This window comes from Triturus cristatus, chromosome 11 (assembly GCF_964204655.1).
Source record: "Triturus cristatus chromosome 11, aTriCri1.1, whole genome shotgun sequence".
NCBI classification, from domain to species: domain Eukaryota; kingdom Metazoa; phylum Chordata; class Amphibia; order Caudata; family Salamandridae; genus Triturus; species Triturus cristatus.
The window spans coordinates 708,945,376-708,968,192 of record NC_140594.1 but is presented as its reverse complement, the minus strand read 5'-3'; the positions used below and the strand labels follow the sequence as shown (position 1 = coordinate 708,968,192).

At 43.6% G+C, this 22,817-nt stretch overlaps 1 protein-coding gene across 2 annotated transcripts in view; it reads left to right on the top strand.

Annotated features, from left to right (window-relative positions):
* The window catches only part of NCK1 (NCK adaptor protein 1), a 599,173-nt gene that overhangs the window by 109,525 nt on the left and 466,831 nt on the right, over positions 1-22,817 (top strand). For both annotated transcript variants that reach the window (XM_085634334.1, XM_085634335.1), the window contains exon 2: positions 15,032-15,156. The gene's annotated coding sequence lies outside the window, so the exon portion shown is untranslated. The remainder of the gene's footprint in view (positions 1-15,031; positions 15,157-22,817) is intronic.

Here is a 22,817-nt window from a genome sequence, read left to right as displayed (position 1 = left end):
GGGGCTTTTTTATTTCAAGTCACTCACAATTCCTGCAGCTGAATTGTACTTAAAAGCTCCATTGTACAAAATGCAAGTGCCATGTCTGTTTATCTCAGCACATTTCTGTTAAATCCAAGTTCTATTTCCTCCACAATTGACTAAACCGATCTTGTTTTAGACACTTTGCTTGGGGCACGAGGAACTTGCTGACACTCTTAGTACCTCAACTCAGCTTCAGTCTTATGTGCTCTTGCATGCTTTGTTTCTCTTCTCATGTTCTTTCAGTTTTGTCAATGTTCATCGCTTTAGAGCATACAGATGCTCCTGTTCCTAGTACGCTTGAGGGAAAAGCATCTTCTCAATGAGTACAAGGTGAGGTGGTGTGCCTGTGCAGGAGGTATAACATTAAAGCCAGATCTCTTGGCACTGCCATTGCTTGTTTTGAGTTCTGCCTTAAAGATCCTGTCTGACAGTGCATCTTTCTGTTCTGTGGCAAAAAAAACAGTTTCTAGCACTTGCTGAATCAATCAGTTGTGGTTTAGACTTATCGGTCGGCCATTAGCGTCATCGACTTGTAGGAGTAAAATTCTGGTGTCCAAATGCAGCTCATTTTGTGGGTGGGTGGGGTAGAGGCATTGTATTTCTTGATGGAATATTTCTCTTTGCCTTCTTCAGACTATACAGTTGAACACTGCTGTGATAGAAAAGTCCAATTAGATTTCACAGTTTGGTCTCTTGTGTAGTATTCCTAAGTCAGATATGTGTGCACATGAGATGATTGGAAGTAAACACATTCAGCAAAGGGACCTTTTTGTACTTCATGCAGAAAAATATAATTTGCTGTGTGACTATTATAATGACACTCCTAGTTATTTTGACATTTCCATAGAAGAAGAGGCACCCATTTTAATAAGTGTCGGAGAATTTGTTCAGTGACCTACGAATTATCTTAAGTTGTTGTCCCATTGGCTTACAGATCTGACTGTGTGAGTTGCCACATACTGTCCATTGTATTACTGTATCCTTTTACCCGAGCACTGACCAGGCTTGTCTGGCCCCTAATGCCAGCTGTCCAAATCGTGGACCTGCAGTCTCAGTTCATTCAATAGTGCTGCAGTTAAATTTTTTTGGTCCACTGTAGGAAGATGCTTATTTGCGTGGAAGGGTGGATTAATCCCTACTTAAAATGTCCCTCCTTTGAAAGATCCCCCACAAGTGAAGTAGCTCTGTCAGCAGCCGAGATTCTGGCACCGATAGGAGCATTCTGGTTCAACGCACTGTTTCCTTGAATAGAACGTGTTCCACTGCTGTACTGCAGACATAAAGCAATTTATAATTAGTAGCTATAGCTATATACACAGTCCACACAAGGTCGTTCCAGGTATTGGTCCAGAGTTTGCTCTGGTGCAAATTCACCTGAATCCAGCTGCCAGAAATCCTTCCACTGGTGTCTTCAAAGGCATCCTGCAGAAATAATAATAATGAACGTATATTTTGGATTGCACCCTGAGTAATAGGATCAAACATAACCCTAGCATGTCTGGGTTGATTAATGCTGTATTTTAGTACTTATAATGATTAGCTGCATAGGTTTAACAGCGTATTTGTTTAATATGCTCTGTTTCCTTTTGATTTATTTAATTGGGGTTATGCAGCATCACTCAGTTTTAAATATTTTTCCTTCTCTGTGAGTAAATATGCTATGTTAAAATGTATAGACATTGCTAATTATGATTGGGAAATGGCCTTCTTTTAGTTTGTTAAAATCTTCATTGTTATGTATGAATATATGGACTTGACCACTTTGTCTTGGAACTTTCACTGCTCTTTGAATAATACTAATGTTTTGCAGATTAGTTAAAATTAACAAGCTCTTGACTTTTTAAACTTAAACGGTACAGCGCTCTGATACTCAGTTGGCAGGAATTTGTGCTCTAATAAAGCAAATGCTAAATATAAATAAACTTTTTCTGGTGGGAATTTTTATGTTGGTAGAGTCGAGAATTATCTAAATGGAAGCCGAATTGTTGTTTTTTTTTGCCCCTAACTTTGGTGAAACTGTGACTAATGGCACCTGATGAAATAGATGCATAGCTCTGTTTGAGGAAGAAAGGCCACTTGCATCGCTCTTTCGTTCGGCAAGATTGTTCTGTAATTGTCTAATAAAATGGGTAAGAGGTGGCCTAAAGGAAAAGACAATTTGTGGACAGAATACAATTGTACTTGTTATTAGTGCTAGATTGACGGATCGTTATCCGTTTCTTTCTGATTATGTTTCTGTTTGAGATGTTGAGATATTTTGTACAACTATTTATTAGTTTGCATTATGTGTGTCTAAACTTTTCATGCCTACCTTTTTGCTTGTGGCACTTGCAGTATTGCCGTGCTTTGCACATGATTATTTGAAAGAAAACTCTATACCTTTCCCAATCTTTTCTTTCTACCTGCTGTTTGATTTCCTTACACCTACCTCTCTTGCGAGTGAATGTGCACATGTTATTTGAACTACTTCCCGCTGGTTTTAATTTTCAGCTATTGCAGTTGCATTGAGGAAAATGTTTTTTTAGAACTTCCCTTCTTTGTGCTTCTTTATGGCGGAACCAAAATAGACGTTGTGGTGGTGGAAAAAGAAGCAACCTGTGAAGTTCGCGCGGCTCTGTAAATTGAGGTTGTGGTGCTTTCAATGCAGCACCTTTCACAAGTGATAAAATTCACAAACTAAATTTGTCAGATAAACCTATCAAGGATTATGTTCAATGTGTTCGCAAAAGAAACTACTCTCTTAGGATGTTCCTGAAAAGTGTAACTAACACTGAAGCAAAGTTCTTGGTATGGTGGATTGATTATAGGTGTAATGTTGGTAGGCATGATTGATTGGAAATCCGATCACACCTCTTAAGACTGAGTTGAGAGACTCATGACGATAGCACAAGGAAGTAGGATTATGAATATAAGGAAAACACAAAGATCTGGGTCTTCACTACCGGTGGTGAACAGATGCAACTAAAGAAGTGCTAAAACAGATACTGGGAACAAATTAAAAGCAAAGTCTAATTTACAATACACTATGTTACTCTTTAAACTCCCGTCCTACTTTTGGGTTATTTGCAGAAATATCTGCACATGTATGTGGGTAAAGCATTCAACTTGAATGACCATGAACGGTACGACATGTAGTTACCGGAAACCAGAACAAACCATCTCTTCTAGAACTGCTCAATTTGTATTTCAACTGAAATGGCAAAGCTGTCTGTGTTGTAGGTGGGGCTTCATGCTCCACAGTGACAGGATGTGGCAAAGCTCTGACCTAGCAAGCTGGGGCACCTGTGTTGCTGTAAACTATACTGCGTTGTTGGCATGCATGTCTCTGTTTGAAATGTTTGATGCACTTGTTATCAGTAACTCAAGCTTTAGAGATATTCAGCTTTGTATTGATTTGTCCATCCTTGTGGGATGCCCTGGAGTTCACCAGTAGGGGCTTTAACCCGTACAGCATCCCTCCTTTAGAATTTCGGGAGGCTGACTGTTTCCATGTTGATACCGAGACACGAAATGTGTTTGCCGTGATACCTCTATACTTCATTAAGGATTATCTGGGAAGCTAGCTGGTATTGTAGCTCAGTGGGTTAATTGACCTGTTGTATATCTTTGTATTCAGAAGAGCTAAGCGCAAACACTGACTAGGCAATTTTTCCTTTCGTTTTAAAAGGTCAATAAAATAGTCACAATTGTGTTGGTGTTAACTATTGTCCCCAAGAGGTCAGTGCAGTTTGTAAACTGTTGATGAGATTATTAGGTGCTTGAGTCTGTGACTTCTTTGTAAAATGTGATGAATCCGATGTGTTTTTAATTGTTTTTAAGCCTTTTAATGTGGGTGGAATTTTGGGGGGGCTGACATTATTTTTAGTCCATTATTTCCTTTTAGTTAGAGCTCTAGGGTGCAGCTCCTCTCTTTTGCAGCACCACACCAGTGTATTTAAATGCCACACAGGTGCACCTAAGGGAAGCCCGTCAGTGCCCAACCACGCCCCAAAGTGACCAGGGGCTAGGGTTGCTGCCTCTGACAACCCAGGTATGCTGTATAACTGTGTGCTTTGTGACCATCCCCGCTTCACCACCCTCCAGTTACAGCTTGTTTCCCTCTTTCAAACTTAGATCAAGTGGTAACAATTCAAAAGTGCTTGCACTGTAATTCTAAGACAAGTCTTGTTGTCTGCCATCAGGTCTGACTCTCAGCTTGACCCATGCCCCCCTTCTATATTGAGTAAGTTGGCCATATTTACTATGATACAATTCAGCCAGCTTATGAATGTTTTCCTAGCTGAAGGTAGGATGCCTTTAGCTTGGAAGAGGGCTCTAGTGACGCCCTTACTAACAAGCATTTGCAATGCAATAGGTCTCGCATTTGTGAGAGTTTAAGCTATTAGCATTGTAAATGAAAATGCCTTTTATTTAGGTTTTAAAACCAAAACCTAAATAAAAGACATTGTCATTTACAATGCCAATACTCAAACTAGCGTAAATGCGAGACCTATTGCATTGCAATCGCTTGTTATTTTTCCATTTAAGGCATTGCAAAAAGTGGTTATTGTATAAAATCATCCTTTCAAATTAGATTTGCTTTCATGCTCAATCTCTTTAAAACAAAAATATTTAAGGCATAGTAGGAAGTATATAGGTTGGTTTCGCTTTCAATCAACAAACGTTCTAAATGTAGACTTTGGGGATGGATGGTGGTGATTATGTATGGAATGTGGCTTTACTGTTGGTAGGCGTGAGCAAGCCCTGGGGAGCCCACGCACATGCGCACGGAGGTTCGCAGACCCCCGCTCGCCTGAGTGGCCTACATTTAGTACGTGCAGTCTACGCCGCCTCAGCATTGTCAGATTAGACAGCGCTCTCTTATGTAACACCCACCACAGCTACGCTCCTCGCCGATGAATCGGAGACGGCGGTCTTTGAAGATGGCATGGAAATTTTAAATATGGCGGCACGAATAATTTTCCTAGATTGCTTTAAGGATCATGACATCCTGGCTACTCCTCTGCTTCATTTCTTTTAAGCACCCTCCATTGAGACAGCAGACGATAGAAAGCAAGGCTCTGCCTCAGAGAGAGGTGATGATTGTTCCAAGATCACACTCTGGTCAAATGGAAAGCTGGGATTAGACGTTAAGCCTCCTATTCTTAAGTATGTAATTTAGCTATAAATTTGCATTTATTGTTTGCAGATTTATGTAGCGTGACTACATGAGCACCAGTTACATTACACTAGGACAAGTGAAAGCCTGAGTGGCCTCATAGGGCACATTCAAGAAATACCAAAGCTCAAATGAAGGGTGGGGGGGGGGGGGGGGCGGCGGGCATCCATTCCAATTAGTAAGTACTGAGCCCTGCCTCCACCGCCAGATAAAAACGCCCCGTGTCTTGCCTTTTCAACGCTCCTCGCGTTGTAACGATATTGTACCTAAATCCATAATGGGGGTTTGGCGTAGAAGTAGGACATACAAGGCATCATATACTTACAGCGGGGCTCTGCAATTAACAGTACATCATTGTAGCGCCATGCTGGTGCGGTTTCCTTAGTGCAGAAAAAAGTATTGCGCAACCGCCGCGACCCTTACGCGTGCCCATCTCCTGTCCATACGCATGCACATCTTTTGTCCGTCCGTACGCGTGCACATAGAATCCGTATTGATTCCAAAAGGCCTTCGCATGGCGAGAGCAGCACATGAACGCTGCTAACGCCAGGCGAGATCTAAAAAAGGCCTATCTTGAACCTCTTGTATGGTCAAATTACAGGCCAATCTCTCTTTTGCCTACCTTAGCCAAGGTGCTGGAAAGACATGTAAATCGACAACTTACATCCTATGTGAAGCAGATGGGATTTTGCATCCATCGCAATCAGGATACGGGGCAGCACGGCTCCTGAAATACCGTGATAGGGATACTGTGTCGCGCCTTGCAACGGAAAAACAAAAGGTAACATACGAAGGGAATGCGATCCAAGTTCTATCCGGATTTCACCTTTGCAGTACAGGTGGCAAGTCATGGATATCTCCCAGTGAAAAAGAAGCTGCAGGCAGAGAACATTACCTATGCAATGCTGTATCCTGCTCTGCTGCATATCGAAGTGGGGGGTAAACAGAAGGTTTTTGTGACTCCCAAGAGTGCAATGGAGTATGTAAAAACGTAGCAGTGCAACAGGACAAGTCCAGTGAACTCACAATCCAATGACGAGTTAGGTGACGGGGAATGCTGGATTTCTTTTTTGTGCATGACACTAGGGTTGCTAACAGGATAAAGGCGCTGCGCTGGAGAGACACCTGGCAGCTTCCCTATATGTCCTATTTACCGGATTGTCAATCATAACGTACAACGTTGGGGCGGCTTGATGTTAAACTGTAAACAAGTACACTGGTCACTGAGTTAATAGGAACCCTCTGCCACCTCCCTTCTAATCAGGAAGGGACTTACAGGCACTAGTGGCCCCCTGATGGGAGCACCCCAAATGTATTTGCTGGTGTACGAGTGTTGCGTGCACAAAGTTCTGTGTAAAGGGAATGTCTTTGGCAAGTTGGGTTGGCTGAAGTAGGTGTGGGGGGGTGGTATGTTTTGGGTCTAAGTACTAAATGGGACAACCAGGGCAGACTTCTGCTGGTACAATGCACCCTGGGAGGGTAAAGGGTTGTGGTGAGTAATACGTACAGGCCGAATGTCAATGACCCTGCCTTCTACAGGGATGTCTGGAGGCAATTGGGTCTACTTCCTCCTTCCCTGGTCATTTGGGGTGGTGATTTTAATGTATATCTGGATCCGGGAATGGATAGGTCTGCTGTCACTGGAAACAAGCGGCACGCACAGAACAAGAGATCATGCATGCAGAAGGGTTAGTGGATGCATGGAGGGTGAGAAACCCGGGTGTGAAAGAGGGTACGTTTGTTTCCTCTGTGTACGGCTCATGGTCCTGATTGGACTATTGGCTGTTATCTAAAGAAGTGAGTGCATGGGCGGTGAGAGTGGAACATTTAGCGAGAACTCTATCTGACCATGCCCCAGTATTATTGGAAATGGCAGTTTCGACGTTCACTAGACCCCCGTTACAGTGGCGATTGCAGTCAGTGTCCTTGTTAGACCCGGTGTTCTGCACTACAGTAGATATGGCCATTAGTTATAGCTGATTATCTTGAGGATGTGGTACTGGGATGGCTGTCTTCGGGACAGAGGGAATACCTTCTCCAATCTCTAACGGTAGATGATGTTAAAGAGGCCATACAAAAATTGCCGAATGGTAAAGCAGCGGCACAGATGGTCTGCCTAGTGAATTTTACAAAACATATGCGGACCAGCTGGCCCCTCAGCTTTTTGAGGGTTATGCGGAGGCATATGATAGCGGGATCTTGCTGCCCACGCTGTGGGAGGCCCTAATAGTCATGCTATTAAAATCAGACAAGGACTCTAAACGCTGTGAATCGTACCGGCCACTCTCCTTAATAAACATTGACGTGAAAATCCTCTCTAAAATAATAGCAATGAGATTGCAGCCATTGGTACTCGTACTGGTGCTACCAGATCAGTTAGGTTTTATGCAGGAGAAGTCCACAATGCATAATTTGAGGACTCTGTTTGCGACATTGCATCAATTGGACCCCGAAATGAAGGCTGCGGTGGTGTTGTTCGACACCGCCAGGACTTTTGATTCCATACAGTGGAGCTATATGTTTACAGTGCTGTCGTATGGGGCTTCCTCCTCCCTTTCTGCAACGGATACGTCTGCTATATGCTGAGCTGACGTCGAGGATTAGGGTCAAAAAGTTAGTGTCCCATTCTATCAGAATATGCAGGGGGACGAGGCAGGGATGTCCGCTGTCACCAATGCTTTTCTCTCTTGTGCTTGAGTCTCTGGCCTGTAAAGTTAGACAGCTGCACAGACAGGCAGCGCTGGGGTTCTGGCAGCGCCCGCTTGCCATATCTGTTTGCGAACGATATGCTGCTGTATGTGCGTGAGCCAGAGCTGAATCTAGACCCCCGGTTTAGAGAGTATATAAAGTTTGGTGGGTATTCCAGCCTTTATATAAATTGGGATAAGTCAGTAATACTAATCCTCACACAGTGTACGACATCATGCGAGTTAGAGCTCCTGTTGACGTGCGCTGCTGAATCTGACAAATATCTTGGGGTTTGGGTATGGATCTGGAGGTAGTGGTGCAAATGAACTACGGAGAAGCGATCACGACGCTGACAGACCAGTTATCCCGGTGGATATGCACCTCCCGCTGTCCCTTGTGGACTGCATCGCAGTTATAAAGATGACGATTTTACTTAGATTTTTGTATTTGTTCACGAACATACCCATAGTACTGACTAACTCTTTTACCAAGTCGCTTCAGGCATGTTTATTGACACTGGTATGGGCAGGGAAGAACTCGCAATGCAGCTGGGATACACTGGTGCAAACATTTGGTGCGGCGTGGTTTTGAAGCGCCGGATATGCGCCTATACTATCTTGGTGCGCAGGCACACCACGCATTACTGGCGCTTTCCGCAACGATTTCTGCTGTATTTGGCTGTGGAGGCGGATGACATCCACCCGACTCCACTTTCGGCGGCGGTGCTCTGTGAATGCCCCCTCAACTCCAGGATGTACATCAACACAGTGACCTGCCCTAACCGTGCATGGAGGGAGTTTGGTGTGAGAGCGAGAAGGGACTATCTATATGCGCCGGCCTTGTTGCTTGATGGGCACCCTGGCATTTCTGTCGCTCAGGAGCAGGGACCATTGGACACTTTAAAAAAGGCTGGGTTCGCTTCATTAGGTGACCTATACCCAAATGGGAAATTTATAACTTTAGCTGCCCTCACTGCAAACAATCCGTACACTGCTATTCTAGGCTTTGCGTATGTCTGATTGCGCACTGCAATCCGTATGACTTATCCGGAGTACCCGGATGAGCAGAGGCCTCTGACTGCACTTCAGGTGCTGCTGTCCATGGAAGAAAGGAAAGGCCTAATAACTAGACTGTATACTGCCTCTCTTGTTGAGAACCCAATGGTCACGTCTGGTGCGTTTGAAAGATGGAATGTTCTATCGGATGCGCCAATGGCATGGGAAGATTAAGTCGCATGCTGTGCGTTGACTGGGCGCATCATTGCGAATTGCAACTTAAGGATAATACATTTTAAGTATCTGCAGCAGATGTACTATACGCCAGAACGCTTGCATCCATATGGGTTACGTGAGGATTCCTGCTGCGTGTGATGCGGAGTGGAGAATGCTGACTTTATGCATATAGCCTGGGGCTGCAAAAATGTGGCGTTATACTGGGGTAAAGTGACGCAGATCATCTCACAGTTGACTATGGAGAAGGTTGTATGCACGCTGCAGGTATGTTTATTGGGCCTGCTGAAAGCAATTCAACCGAGCTATCGTAAACAGGTAGCTATTGCATTATTTCTGGCCAAGAGACTAGTGGCCAAAAGATGGTGCCATCAGTGAAGGCGTGGCTTGAGGATCTTGTGTATTGTAAAGATCAGCTAGATATTTATGCTAAGGTGCTCCCGATTGCATCCAGGCCGAAAAATATTTGGAGCCCTGTGACAACATACCTACTGGGGAACCCTGATGTTTTCCGATCAGTCAAGTACTAGGTCTGTGGGTGATATCCGAGGGTAAAGCTGGGTTCTGCCAGAACTGCTGAGGGTGTTGTCGGTCCGCTAGGGCATGGTCTTAGGATGCACATTGTATTGATTGTATTGAATGACATGAACAAGTATGCACTGTTAGTTGTTAATTAAGTTACACTGTTGGGCTATGGGTATACATTAAATATGTATGTATGACTCATGGATGTATTGATAAAACATACAATATATATCTATATCTATATATAGATATAGATATATATTCACTGAAAAAAGCAGAGGTTTCAGGGGCGTTCTAGTTAGTTGAACATTTCACTCGTACAAAACCAGAGAAATTCCGCCGTTATAGTTAGTTCAGCTAACTATAACTCGCGCCCCCGCAATGCACTGCTGATGACGTCACATATTACATCATTCATGACATGGTCAGTGACATCACTGATGACCTCTCTGATGACATCTCAAATGACATCACTGATGACATCTTCCAATGACTGTGTGTTTATATAAAGTTTAAATATGTTTTATATATATGCCAAGGTGTATTGAAGAATGAGTGGGTGTACAAGTGTCTGGATGGAGTATTTAATAGGTGCGTGACTGACTGTATAAGTGAGTTATTAAATGTCTTACTGAATGCATGGGTTAGTGACTAAACTGTGTGAATGTCTGTATCAGTCTGTCTGTTTTGTGTGAGCTGCTGCATGGGTAGGCGAGTAGCTAGATGAGTGTCTATATGGGTTACTGATTGGTTGCCTGAGTATTTGTATGGGTGCCTGAGTGTGTGTGTGGGTGGGTTGGTGGTAGGTGTGTGACTGTGCATAGATGTGTAAGTGGTTGATTCACTGAGTGTATGGGTTCAAGAGTGCATGTGGGAACAGCTGTATGGGTGGGTGGGTGAGTGTGTGTATGGGTGTGTTGATGAGTGAATGGATGTCTCAGTGGTACTTGTGTGAGTAACTACATATGTAAAAGGCAGTATATGTGAGTGATGGTGTATATAAATAAGTATATGTGAGAGTGAGTGATTGTGAGAGTGGCTGTATGGATGAGTGTGTACTTGTATCAGTGATTGTATAAGAGTAAGTATGCGTTAGTATCTGTATGGCTGAATAAGTGGATGTGTGTGTAGCCCTAGGAATCAGTGAGTGTGTATGTAGTAACTGGTATTGGTGTGTCTATGGTTTGGAAAATGGTAGTCTGTATTTTAGAGTGGGTGTATGAAAGGTTATATTAGGGTGTGAGGAGGTGCATTAGATTTTCACGTGGATGATGTCATCAGTGATGTCATCATTGATGCCATTTGAGATGTCATCCGTTATGTCATCAGTGATGTCACTGACCATGTCATGAATGATGTAATATGTGATGTCATCAGCAGTGCATTGCGGGGGCGCGAGTTATAGTTAGCTGAACTAACTATAACGCCAGAATTTCTCTGAATTTGTATGAGTGAAATGTCCAACTAACTATAACGTCCCTGGAGCCTCAGTAAATTTCTAAGGTTTTTTAAATGCTAATTTCTAACTATAACGTGCCTGAAACCTATGGTTTTTTCAGTGAATTTGAAAGGTTTTTTAAATGCTAATTTCTAACTATAACATAGCAGTCGCTTTTTCAGAGTGGTAGAGAAAGGTGAGCACGGCCTCCAAACACCATTTAGCAGTCCCACTGTGTGGGATTTACTGGAGTTAACAGGAGGGGTATTTAGCCCCCAACGTCAACCTTGGGGGCCAACTACCCCTTTCATTACCTCCAGTAAGTCCCACAAAGCAGAATTGCTAACTTTTTATATCAGACTCGCCCCCTCCCTGCACCACTTTGCAAATGCGCCCAGTGAAGTACAGGGTGCACACTGCACAAAATATTGTCATGTGTTTGATTTAATAAACTATAGTGTTTATGTATAGTGGGGACACAGGCCACTCACATAGTGCATATAACTGATTTGCCTTAGTTCACTATTGGCATTGTCACCGAAGAATGAATGCTACTAAATAAATACGTCTGAAAACTATCACTTTAAATAAAAAATACTTCTCAGCGCACTGATGCAACCTGATTTACTACGGTGAAACAGTTCTGCGTGTTGGCGAAAAACACCGCTGCGTGCTGGGCACACCTTGGCATACATTCAAAACACCGGGTGACATTATGTCATGGAGGAGCCTGCGGGGGGCTCACAGAATATGCGGGTGGTGGGTGTGTGCTAGATTGCGAAAAAGTCGGGGGCGTTCACTGTGACATATGCACATGTAATTGTGTTTTCAAAATTAAGGTGGAGGCTACTCTGCAGAAGTCACTTTTTGAGCGAAAGAAAGGCATACATTTCTTCTAGACGTCACATACTATGGAGGGGCGCATCAGGGCACTTGCACTTCCAACAGTTTTCACAATGGCATCACCAGTGGCATGCTGGTGCCAGGTAAGGTTAGACTTTCGGATGGTACCAAGTGCCAGTACACCCTGGTAACGTCCTTACAGAACGCAATTCGATTAACCAGTTCATTGACCCAGTACTTGTGCGGGATTTGCGGTTCTCGTGAAAACTGACTGACATGGTGAGTCCAACCACCTCTGGGGTCTCTAGTGTGGGGAAAGCTGCTTCAGTCTGTGGACAGGGGCTTCTATGTTCAGCCTTCTCTGTAGGTCTCTGCTCTGCGACGGTCTGCTTCAGCCCGAGCAGCAGCATGACTTCCTTCACTCTGGGAAGATCTGCGCCAGCCTGTGAGGGGAGGGGTCATTGTGCTCAGGAAAGCACTCTCAAACTCTGTGGTGGGACGGCGGGGTGGGGGTCTCTTACAGCATGTGAGTCTTCTCTCTAGGATGCTGTTACAGCGAATTGAGCGAGATGTCTATTGTAGTCGTTTGAATAGCGAGCTCCCTTATTGTGTAAAGCTCTGCAGCGCGTACAGCATAAAATCTATGTGAAACTGTCCATTACCACAGAGGTCCGCAAATATCAGGAGTCGGGTGCTCTGAGAAGCCACAGAACAATGGTTTATTGTGAATCTCTGTTAAAACCTGTGGGGTTGAGGAGAGATGTAACTGGACTGTTTAGAACTGTAAGGGGTAGGACAGCCACTCAACGGGAATAGGAAAACCAGTAACACACAAGCCCCTGAACCCCGAGTTTCTCTAATCTGTCCTCCGAAGCACTTCTCTGTTAAGGGCTGCTGTTCGCTTTGGAAGACGGGGGATTAATATGCATGATAAGGCAGAGGGTCTTCCTTTCGTGGCACAGTGTCGCTCTACTTTGTATGGGAGAAAATCCGGGACGGCATGCAAGCTAAAGAGTCTCTTCCAGCATATATGGAGAGGTCACCTGGAGCAATAAATTAATCACCCCAACTCTCTTGTCTTAACTCCACCGACATTAACCAGTTACTCACCGTGCTCGGCCGATGCTGGTTCCAGTGCGCACAGGAAAAGGAATATTCCAAGCGCCTTCCCCATGGCGAGATCACCGTGCTCGGCCGATGCTGGTCCCAGCGCACACAGGAAAAGGAATATTCCAAGCGCCTTCCCCATGGCGAGGGTTTTTATCAGGCGCTGCCAGCCGAACCCTCGTCCGACGGCTTCAAGAGTTCACTGACCAAAGTAAAGCCAGCACAAGTGAAAACCGCTAATAAAATGTTGTCTTCCAAATAAACAGCTTTCCAAACATAAACTTCAAAGGTGTCAGGGGTTCCCGCACCACAACTGTCTGGACTGAAGCAAGGGAGGGAACTCGATGCAAGGCACAAGATGTCTGCCAACACTTCCTGGTTTGAAGTGTTGGCAGCCAATCAGAGGCACGCTTGTGCTCGGGAGTTAGGCTCCGTCCAGATATATATTTTTCCCTTTAATCTCTCAAAAACTACTGAACGGATTTACACCATTTCAACAAAAGCGTGCTTTCTGGACCAAGACCTCTCTCCCTGCCAAATTTGGCGTAATTCCGTTCAGCAGTTTGACCTGTAGCCTTGTCTAAAGTTTTCTATGGAAATTGCATGGAGAAAACACGTTTTGGGACCCCCCTTTGTTGTCATCCCCCCCCCTTGACGAATCACCCCCAAACTTTCAAGATAGGAGCTGATTTGAAAAGAATAACTTTTTGGAAACTTTCGTAAAGATTCGTCACACAACGCCAAAGTTATAAGCACATCAAAAAATGCTTTTCCTGTGGAAACTAGGTTCTAACTATAACTATCTAGTGGCGACCGCCAGTAGATTATATACATATATATACACACACATCTGGACAATTGTCCTAAGGCACTATACCCCCAGCAGTCCGATGTTAGATGATGTCATTTGAAGTTCCAGGAGTTAAAAACGGTAACTCCGTACTGAAAAAGCCAGAACCACTGGATGGACAGTCTGAATCAGAGTCCCTCACAGTGTTCTCATCCACTGGCGATGAAGGGCCCTTGCCTGTACCACTATTGGACACCACCACTTCCACAACTTATCGTTGTTCCTAAATAACCTCTGTTTGGGAGGGGGCAGGAGTTTGCCATCGGTTTTCTCTAGGGTTCTACCGGGCCTTACTCTGTCGCTTGCCTCTTACTTCCCAGCCAGATCGCAGAGGCACATGTCGATCCAGCCAACCCCATATTTCCTGCAAAAGTCCCCAAAACAAACTCCAGAGGCCCAGAACACTGGCAGGCACCTCTCGGCAGGTCAGAACTCCCAGCAAAGGAGTTCAGGGGAGACTGGGGGTGAAGTCTTTATGTCTCTGAGTCATCAGAACAGGAGGCAAGCTCAATTTCAAGCCCTTGGAGATATTCTTCAAGCAGGGTACACAGCAAACAGCAAAGTCCTTCTCCTTTCTTTGGCAGAAAGTAGCCTTGAATATGGATGGGGTCTTTCTATACCTTGGTTGAGTTATGTGCTTAAATCATTAGTTGATATTGGCCTTCCAGAACTTTTCAGTGCCCCAGGCTCGATAAGTAAATCCACCAAAAAAGTGGTTAAGCAGAGTTTTGCAGAAAACATTTCCTCTCTGCGGTTACAGGAGATTGCTAGTAAGCATTCTCTCTGCCATTATTATTCTAAGTTTGCTTTGGGTGAAATTACTTTGTATGTTATGTTAGAATTAACCCGATGGGAGAGGCCGCTCCTATTTAGATTTAGGCCGGTTTGGTTTGGCGTATAGTATGGTTTTATGATTTGGAAGGTGAATGGAGTAAGGAACTCCCTCCATGTCCCTGTAACGGCAACGCAGAACAGTCTTTGCTACATTTTATGTTTTTCTTTGGCTTTTACCAGTTTTAAATATGTTTTATATTATTTGTATTTGATTTTTATTAGGATTTTGATCTTCTTATCTACTGTGTTACACAAAAATCAGTATATTGTGACATTGATCTTGTGTATCTATCGTAATGTATTTTTTAATATTCTGCTTTTGTGTTCTTTTTAAGATCAAATAAAGATTTATTGAATTGAATTGACTTGGTGGATCCCGGACGAGTCCCCAGTTTGTGAAAGGACAGATCGGGTACAACTGTCTGCTAATGAGAGACAGCAATCGAACACAGTCATGAAGGTATGTTTATTTATGCTGAAGCTTGAAAGATCCAATGTGGTAGGCTTCCAAGTATGCTCTGCCAGACGTAGCTGTCGCAATCTTTATATATTGTATGAACTACATTGACATTCATTGAAATAGCTGAGTCAGACGTGTGTGTGCAGACGGTTGGTTTCGTAAGTTAAGCTTTATACGGACAGGAATCTTAGCAAAGCATTCATATATTCTCATGCTGGGAGCACACGTGCGGTTTCAACATCTACTGTTATCGTCCTTACTTATCTACCTGTTCCTTCAGTTCTTGAAAACAAAGGGGACGCTAACCAGCATAAATAGTTCTGACTTTACCCACACCTCCTGCCTACGTGCAGAAGCCAGGGTTTGTGCAGCTGCATGGCTTAGGAAATCACTGTGAAGACACAACATGAAACAACAGTTGCTCAGTATCACATTTATGCTCCTACCGTTTACTTGTTAACAACACAAGTAGTTATTAGATGCTTTGATATTAAGCCAAGCTAGGTTATATTTCAGCATGCATTTGAGGCCTCTGCTAACAAAGCCCTCAGGTATTTGAGCCTATCTTCTCTACTGGAAGTTAAAGCCCACAATGTATTCCAATATTATTCTGGACATGGGCATTGCTTCACTCTTGTCCCAGTGCACTTTGTAACTTGATATTTGGAAGAAGTTGTTTATCCCTGTTAAGAGCCTAATAGGCTACATAGCTTAAATGCAACATATAAAAAATCTTTACTGGTAATCCATTCTACTTGATTGATATGTTGTATGTCAAGTTCAAAATAGTGGCAGATACTTCATCTTTCGTGATCTCTCCTTTCAGAAGCTCTGTCCTCTCTTGTGTTAACTTTGAGAACCTGATACTCGGAAGATATGATCATCTTCTGAGAGAGAGTGTCCTTGTTAATATTGCTTTTTTCTTTCCTCTGTATCCTTTACGTGAACGTATTCCCGGAATAAGCATGTTTATCTAGTTTTGATGAGTGCAGCTGGGCTCACAGAAAGGTTAGTTGAATTATGTGCCTGAGGAAAAGCTTTGACTGCAGAATGTTTTCCTTCCTGTTCAAAGATCACTCAAGGAAAGCATTTACCTCTCACTTAGTTTTGTATACTGTCACAAGGGCCTGTGACCTGGTTAAAAGTGGATGCTGCACAGATGTTCTATATTAGTTATAGATACTGCAAACTCCTTATTGTGTTGTTATGGTCTATGAATGATGGTTTGCTTAAAGTGTAGCCAGACATTGTGAGAAAGGAAGGAAACCAGTCACCTAATATTAATGATAACTGGCAAGCTGTCTCAAGGACCTTTGTGCTTTATGATATATTTTTTAGATCATTGTTTTCCACTATTTCCTTTGTGACTACAAATGTATATAATCTCAGTAGTTTGTAAGCTTAAACAGACTCTGGCGAATGCTCAGAGACTCCACTGCTGTAGCGGCAGCAGAATAAAATTATACTGGAAATGCTCCATGACTGACTACTCCGTTATTTGAAGACTTCTTCATCTCAGCTTTAACACTTCGTCTAGGCCATTCTGGGATTCAGAACAGTAAAGACATTTGCTGTAGGCTGCAAAACTGTCTGACAAGGTTTACTCTCTCATAAATGGTTGGGATTGCTGTTGATGCCTCTCCCTGCCTAAGTTTGGCAGACAAAAACCTGCCAGCCGTTTCCTCTCTCTCTCATAATAATTACCCTTCCAGTGGTGTAGTGCATATTGTGCCTTTAAAGTGTAAAAAGTGTTAAGGGCCATTTTAGCCTTCTCTAGCTCCATCCTACTGTCATTGGTTGGTTATGGAGCTTAGGAACGGGTCATTTACTTCTTTCTCCTATGTTTATTATTAGTAGCAGAATCTTTTATTACTTGGCCTATGTTCGTTTCCTTACTGGATGACCACAATACCTATGGGGACTCAACCAGATGAATATTTTCTTCCAATTTGGTTCAAATGAGCTTTCTCAGCAGGCAACTTGAATCGAGAAATAATAATGCGCCAAGTTTTTCTGCAACGACTAGCTCCCACTCCAATTGCAACAAAATGAGAGTATGGTATGAAGGAGAGTATTTCCAAGGTCATGCAGCTGGTAACACAGTTAGTGCTAGGTGAGTAAGTTGTCTATTCTTGACAGGGTACCATCGGTAGAGGAGAGGAAAGCACATTATCTGTCTATTAGGTAAGTGAATCTTCAAATATCTAAGAAACCATTGTCTTTCAATACTTCACCTGTGAAAGCCCTATCATTATTTCACTGGTCCTCCATAGTCTCAGTCTTGTTTAAAATTGGTTCTAGGGCTACATTTCAGTCACCCTATTACAACTGCCTGCCTTGTACTAAAATCCCAGAAAACACAGGATATTTTGGAATGAAAAGGCAGTTGGGAGACATTTGAAGTATACACTGATCATGCACATCTTAGTAGTTAGCAAATGTGCATCACCCTTATGAGTCAATGAACACCTTTTTGACTACACGCAGTAGTGTTTTCTTGACTAGTGTAGACACTCAGCACTTTTTGAAAGAGGCAGGATGGGTAGATGGGGGACCTGTAAAAAGCGGTAAACTGTGTCTGAATAATACTCAAACAACCAAATCTCTCTGCAGGTTATTTTGGACACTGTTGGTGAAAAGTGCATGTCGTGTACTAGTGCTATGTCTGCATGCTTTGGAGCAAGGTAGGAAAGTGGTTTTACCTTGTACCTAGTACGTTTACTTTTTGAAAGGCATTTGGGAGTGGATCTATTGCCATGGTGGTTAGGGAATCGTACACAATTCAAGTATCTCCTTGGGTAGGTAAGTTCAAGATCCACAGAGTATGCATCAGGAGTAGGTCTATAGCATGGCTCAAGGGTACATTATATCAATTGATACTGCAACAAAGTGGTATAGTGTTGGCTCGGAGGGGGGGAGATATCAAGCTCTTTTGGGCTCTGGTCAGTGTGTACAGACTACCAAACACTGGGTCTAAGGTCAAGGGGATTAAGAGGATAAGAAAAGCGAGAGTAGGAGGAACAGGTTGGGTAGTGCCTAGTGGATCTGGACCCAAGATCTGTCTTGCTTTTGTTAGTGTTCTCATCCACCCTCGCGGATTACAGGCCATCTGTATTCTAGCCTTCTTAGAGGTATCTGTTTTTTTGAGTCGGTATCTGAGGAGGTTTGGTGACACTAAAAGATGGATGTGAAAGTCTATGTAGAAATGCACACATTGATTGTCTGTGGTATGAGAATGAGAGGAGAAAAGGAGATTGGAGAGCAGAAAAGACCGCTCCTCCCCTGGTACAGCAACAGTGGGGGGTAGCCGCAAGTGGCTTAGCGAAGGCAAATCACTCCTGGATGTAGATTGTCGGTGCAAATAATCAAGCAAAGGGTACCAGACAAGGCATGTGGGAACAAGCAGAAAGTGCTGGGCAAGGAATATATGCGTGTTAGTCACACTAAAGCTTTTAAGGCGGGAAAGGAATAAAAGGGGACGAATGGAAAACCATTAAGGCATTCATGAGTATGAAATGTACACAAAATGTATACAACACAAAGATGATGGACAGTATGTTGAACATTGTCAAACACTCGCTCCCAGTGCCAGATCTGGGTTTAATCCATCATTATTTTGCTTGCCACACCATTCAAGCTTCGACCCAGCCATGTGCAAATCAATATTGACCCTGCTCCCCATGAAAACAGTCCAGCCCGAACTACCAGGCTAGGTCTTTCCTGGACTGGAAAACAAGCATCCTGGGACCGGTTTCGGGGTATAACCCCTCGTCAGCCAGGCTAGCTTGAAACCGGCAGAGTAGCGAGCACGGGGACCCCCGTCTGGGAATACCCTTCCCACTTAGGGCAAATTAGCAACACAAAAAGATGATGGACAGAACGGCGGGTGAATGTTTGACAGTGTTCAGTATGTATACATGCAGAGGGTATACTTCTTGTGTCCCTTCTTGGTGGCTGTGGGGGAACTCGGCAAGAAAGTGTTACAAATATGGAATTACCTATTGTCAGATATCCTAGATGTATGACGAGGCCTAGTCACCACTTGTATTGAATAACTGGATTTGATAGATAAGTTCCAGGTAGTGCAAGAATAAGCAGTTGGCTCCAGAGAGGATCTGGACTTGTCCCTTTCCTTGTCATTGGTCCTCTCTGGCACCACTCTAACCAGATTGTCTTTGCTAGAGTGTGTGAGAAAAGATTGGTTATTGTTACATCCATGACGGTTCCGTGAAGAGGTAGGAGATTGGTCCGGTGTAGTGCTCTAAGGGCTACCAACCACACCTGTCATTTCTATGTGGCACAATTTTAAACCGTCAATAATTGTTCAAGATCCTCTGGTTCAGTGTTCTCAGAAGATTTCCTTTTCATTATGATCTACGTGATGTAAGGTTCCAGTAGGCTGACGTTTAGGTCCCACTAATGGAGTATATGCCTCAGAGGCAAAAAGCCTATTTCTCTTCACGTTGCTCCCAAGGGAGAAAGCTGCAAAGATATTTTGGTGAGCTGCTTGGATTATTTATTGGAGTTCTTTGTGGCATAACAATCATGCTGTGAATGGTCTGGGTTGCAGCGAATCTTGAGTGAATGGCTTATGAGTGCAAATCCTATGGGACTTTTGCAGTTCAGGTGGGGTGTAAAGGTTATCTATCTTAAGCAGTCAAGGTAACATGTCTGCCAGCAGGTTCTCCATACAGTCCTTTAACATTTTCTCTTACATGCTGTAAACGCAGACTTTTGCAGGTCTTCTCTGTCTTTCTGGTCGATGATCTGTCACTAATGTTAGCTTTTGAGGCCCCAGTCTGGAGTGCTTTTCAAACCTTTTTCTCAATCACCCATACTTTTCTGTACTGCCTCCAGTCTAGTATGAAAAGAGGCCATGTAAGACCTTGTTGATTTGACTCCAGAAGTCGTTTTCATGGTCCTAGCGTTGATTGTGCCCAATTTTGCACCAACTGTTGGGATTTCCCTTGTTATGGTTTGATGTGTGATGAAATGTTGCATTGCTGTTAGTAATGTAGTCTATTTATTCCCCCAAACGCCTTTATAACAAGCATTTGCAATGCAATAGGTCTTGCATATCTGAAAGTTTGAGTTATTGGCATTGCATTATTATTAGCAACGCCAATAGCTCCAACATTCAGTAATGAGAGATCTATTGCATTTCAAATGCTTGTTTAAGTAAAACTAATGATTCTAAACCGTTATACATTTCTTAAACCACACATAATAATCCCTGAAGCTCTTCAGTCGTGTGTTTATATGGACTAGTTGTATGTGATAATTTTTGGTAAAAACTTTCAAATTTTTTGATAAATAAACTGTGTTAAAAAGTAACACCAAAGGGTGGTATAGAGAGGGAGGCTGTTGAATTTCTAGGAAGAAACAAGGCAGAGCAAAGTTAGGAGACTGCCTTTTCTTTTTTTCTTTTCAGATTTATACAGCAGAAACTCTACCTTTAGGTACTGGAACACTTTACATGAGCACCAGTTACGTTACACATGAGCACATTCATTTTTGGTAGGCACAGGGAGATTAAGTGGTTTGCCCAGGATCACAGGATGCTGAGCCTACGTAGAGGCTGGTAGCTGGTTCCCCCGCTCTAAAGTCGGCAGCTCGAGTCATAAGGCAAAGGCCGAGCCGTGAAAACATTCAGCATGTAAATGATGCATCACAGGTCTTGAAAAAAACACCATAAGATGCCATCCAGCGGATTAGTGCTTTTGCCCTTTAAAAGGTGAACTAGGGAGGATAAAGTGCATTGGTAGAATGCGATGCTCAGGTGTAATGCCTGCATCTTCAAGCCAATATAAATTGGAATCTAGTTCCCACATTTCTATCGTTGCAGAAACAAATAGAAAACGAAATACCTTTTTACAAAAGTCTCCAAACTGGATGGAAACTAATTTACATTTTAAATATACAAAAGATACACTATGAACGATATTTTTAAAAAAATCAACAACGATTCTTGTATATCCATGTGCCATATAATAAAACTAACAATGCATGCACATACAGCGTAGGAAACTTCATTCACCACGCTTTCAGTCATACACAACAGTTTCGTATTTCAGAAAGTAATGCATAAAAATTATACTGTACAGAAGAAATCGGGGAGCTGCACACAGGAAAGAAACGGGGACTGACGTTAACTATTTTCATGCTGTGAATAAATTTGGATATTTTTGGGCCTGATTTTGTGTCTTGTAGGACTTTCATTGTCTCTGGAGGTAGACATGATGAGGAAATGTTACAGACACTTTCTTTTTGTTTTCATTCAAAAATATGCTATGGTCTTCAACCCTGTACTGCGGGCTGCCCGACAATCAATGGAAAACGTGGCGCGATTGATTTAGTTTTCCGCATGTATAAGGCGCCTCAACTACCAAGAGATTCTGTTAGTAAAGTGGAAAGATGTAAGGAGAACATTGTTTATGCCATATACATGCCTTATGTATTCAGGCTGAAGATGTCACTGGCCACCACGAGAGGCACCTTTGTTTGGTTATCCGGAAAACTCACTGATATCCTGGCTGTGTGTTCATAGGCAAAGCAAAGCTGGCAGGGCGTCCGAATAAAAAAGCCTTGGCAAAGCCAAAAGGGCTAAAACATAAACAAAGTGCGGAGTCCCTGTAGCGGGTGCAGCTCTTACCTTTAAAGAAAAAAAAGAGGCCAACAGCGAGGCCGGAGAGCAGAACCGGTGCCAGTGTCAATCACGTCATATCATCTGCCGCACACTACCAAGGACCTGCGCTTGGTGCCCAGCAGTGTCTACAAGGAAGTAGGCACCGGGACTGTAAACTGTGGGCACCCCGCGGGGACCACAACGAGGCCAGAGCAGCAGAACAGATGTCAGTGTCAATCCCGTCATGATATCTGTTCCACACCACCATGGACCTGCGCCTGGTGTCCAGCAGTGGGGTTTGGACACGGGGACGAGTTGTAGAACCCACTAGAATCGCAAGCGTGGGATATGGGGCTGATTCCAGGGAACCTCCTTTCCCGGCAATGTACCCTTCGCCAGAAACATGCAAATGGTGTCTGCGCGAGTTTCCTGGAAGTACAGTGCGGCGGCGAAGGGACAGCCTCAGCATGTGTTTTAAAGCCCATCTGTGGTTGTGTGCCTGCAGTCCCGATGCTAATTTAAAGGAAGCTGCTTTACAACCAGGACGTGCACAGGCGTGTGCGCCAGAAACATGCCAAAGCGGTCAGTGCAAAGACTGGGGCACACAGTCCTGAATCACCCAGTTTCCTGTAACTTGTTTATATTTGCATCGTGCTTTCACTTTAGCGCGATGCAAAAATAAACTTGCGGCCGCCCTTGCCAAAGGCGACTGAAAAAACATAGTGCCTACTGACTAATGAACCCTGTAAGGCCGCAAGTAAACGATCTAGTCTGGATGGGAGGTCCTAAAAGGAGACATGGCTGTAACAAAGAAGCCTCATTTTCACTCAGAAGCCAGCGTTTACCGTAAACTATGACGCCAGCCAATTAAAAAGATTGGCGCGAATTCAACTCCACTTCTAAAACCTACCCTACTACAATATGCCTCGCAGAGCAAGCAGCGCATGCGCGCTGCAATGCTAGGTCTGCGAGACTCAAAAAGTGGTCACCTTGAGAGTTTCGTAGATGACATGACATTTGTGTGTGCTAGTAGCAG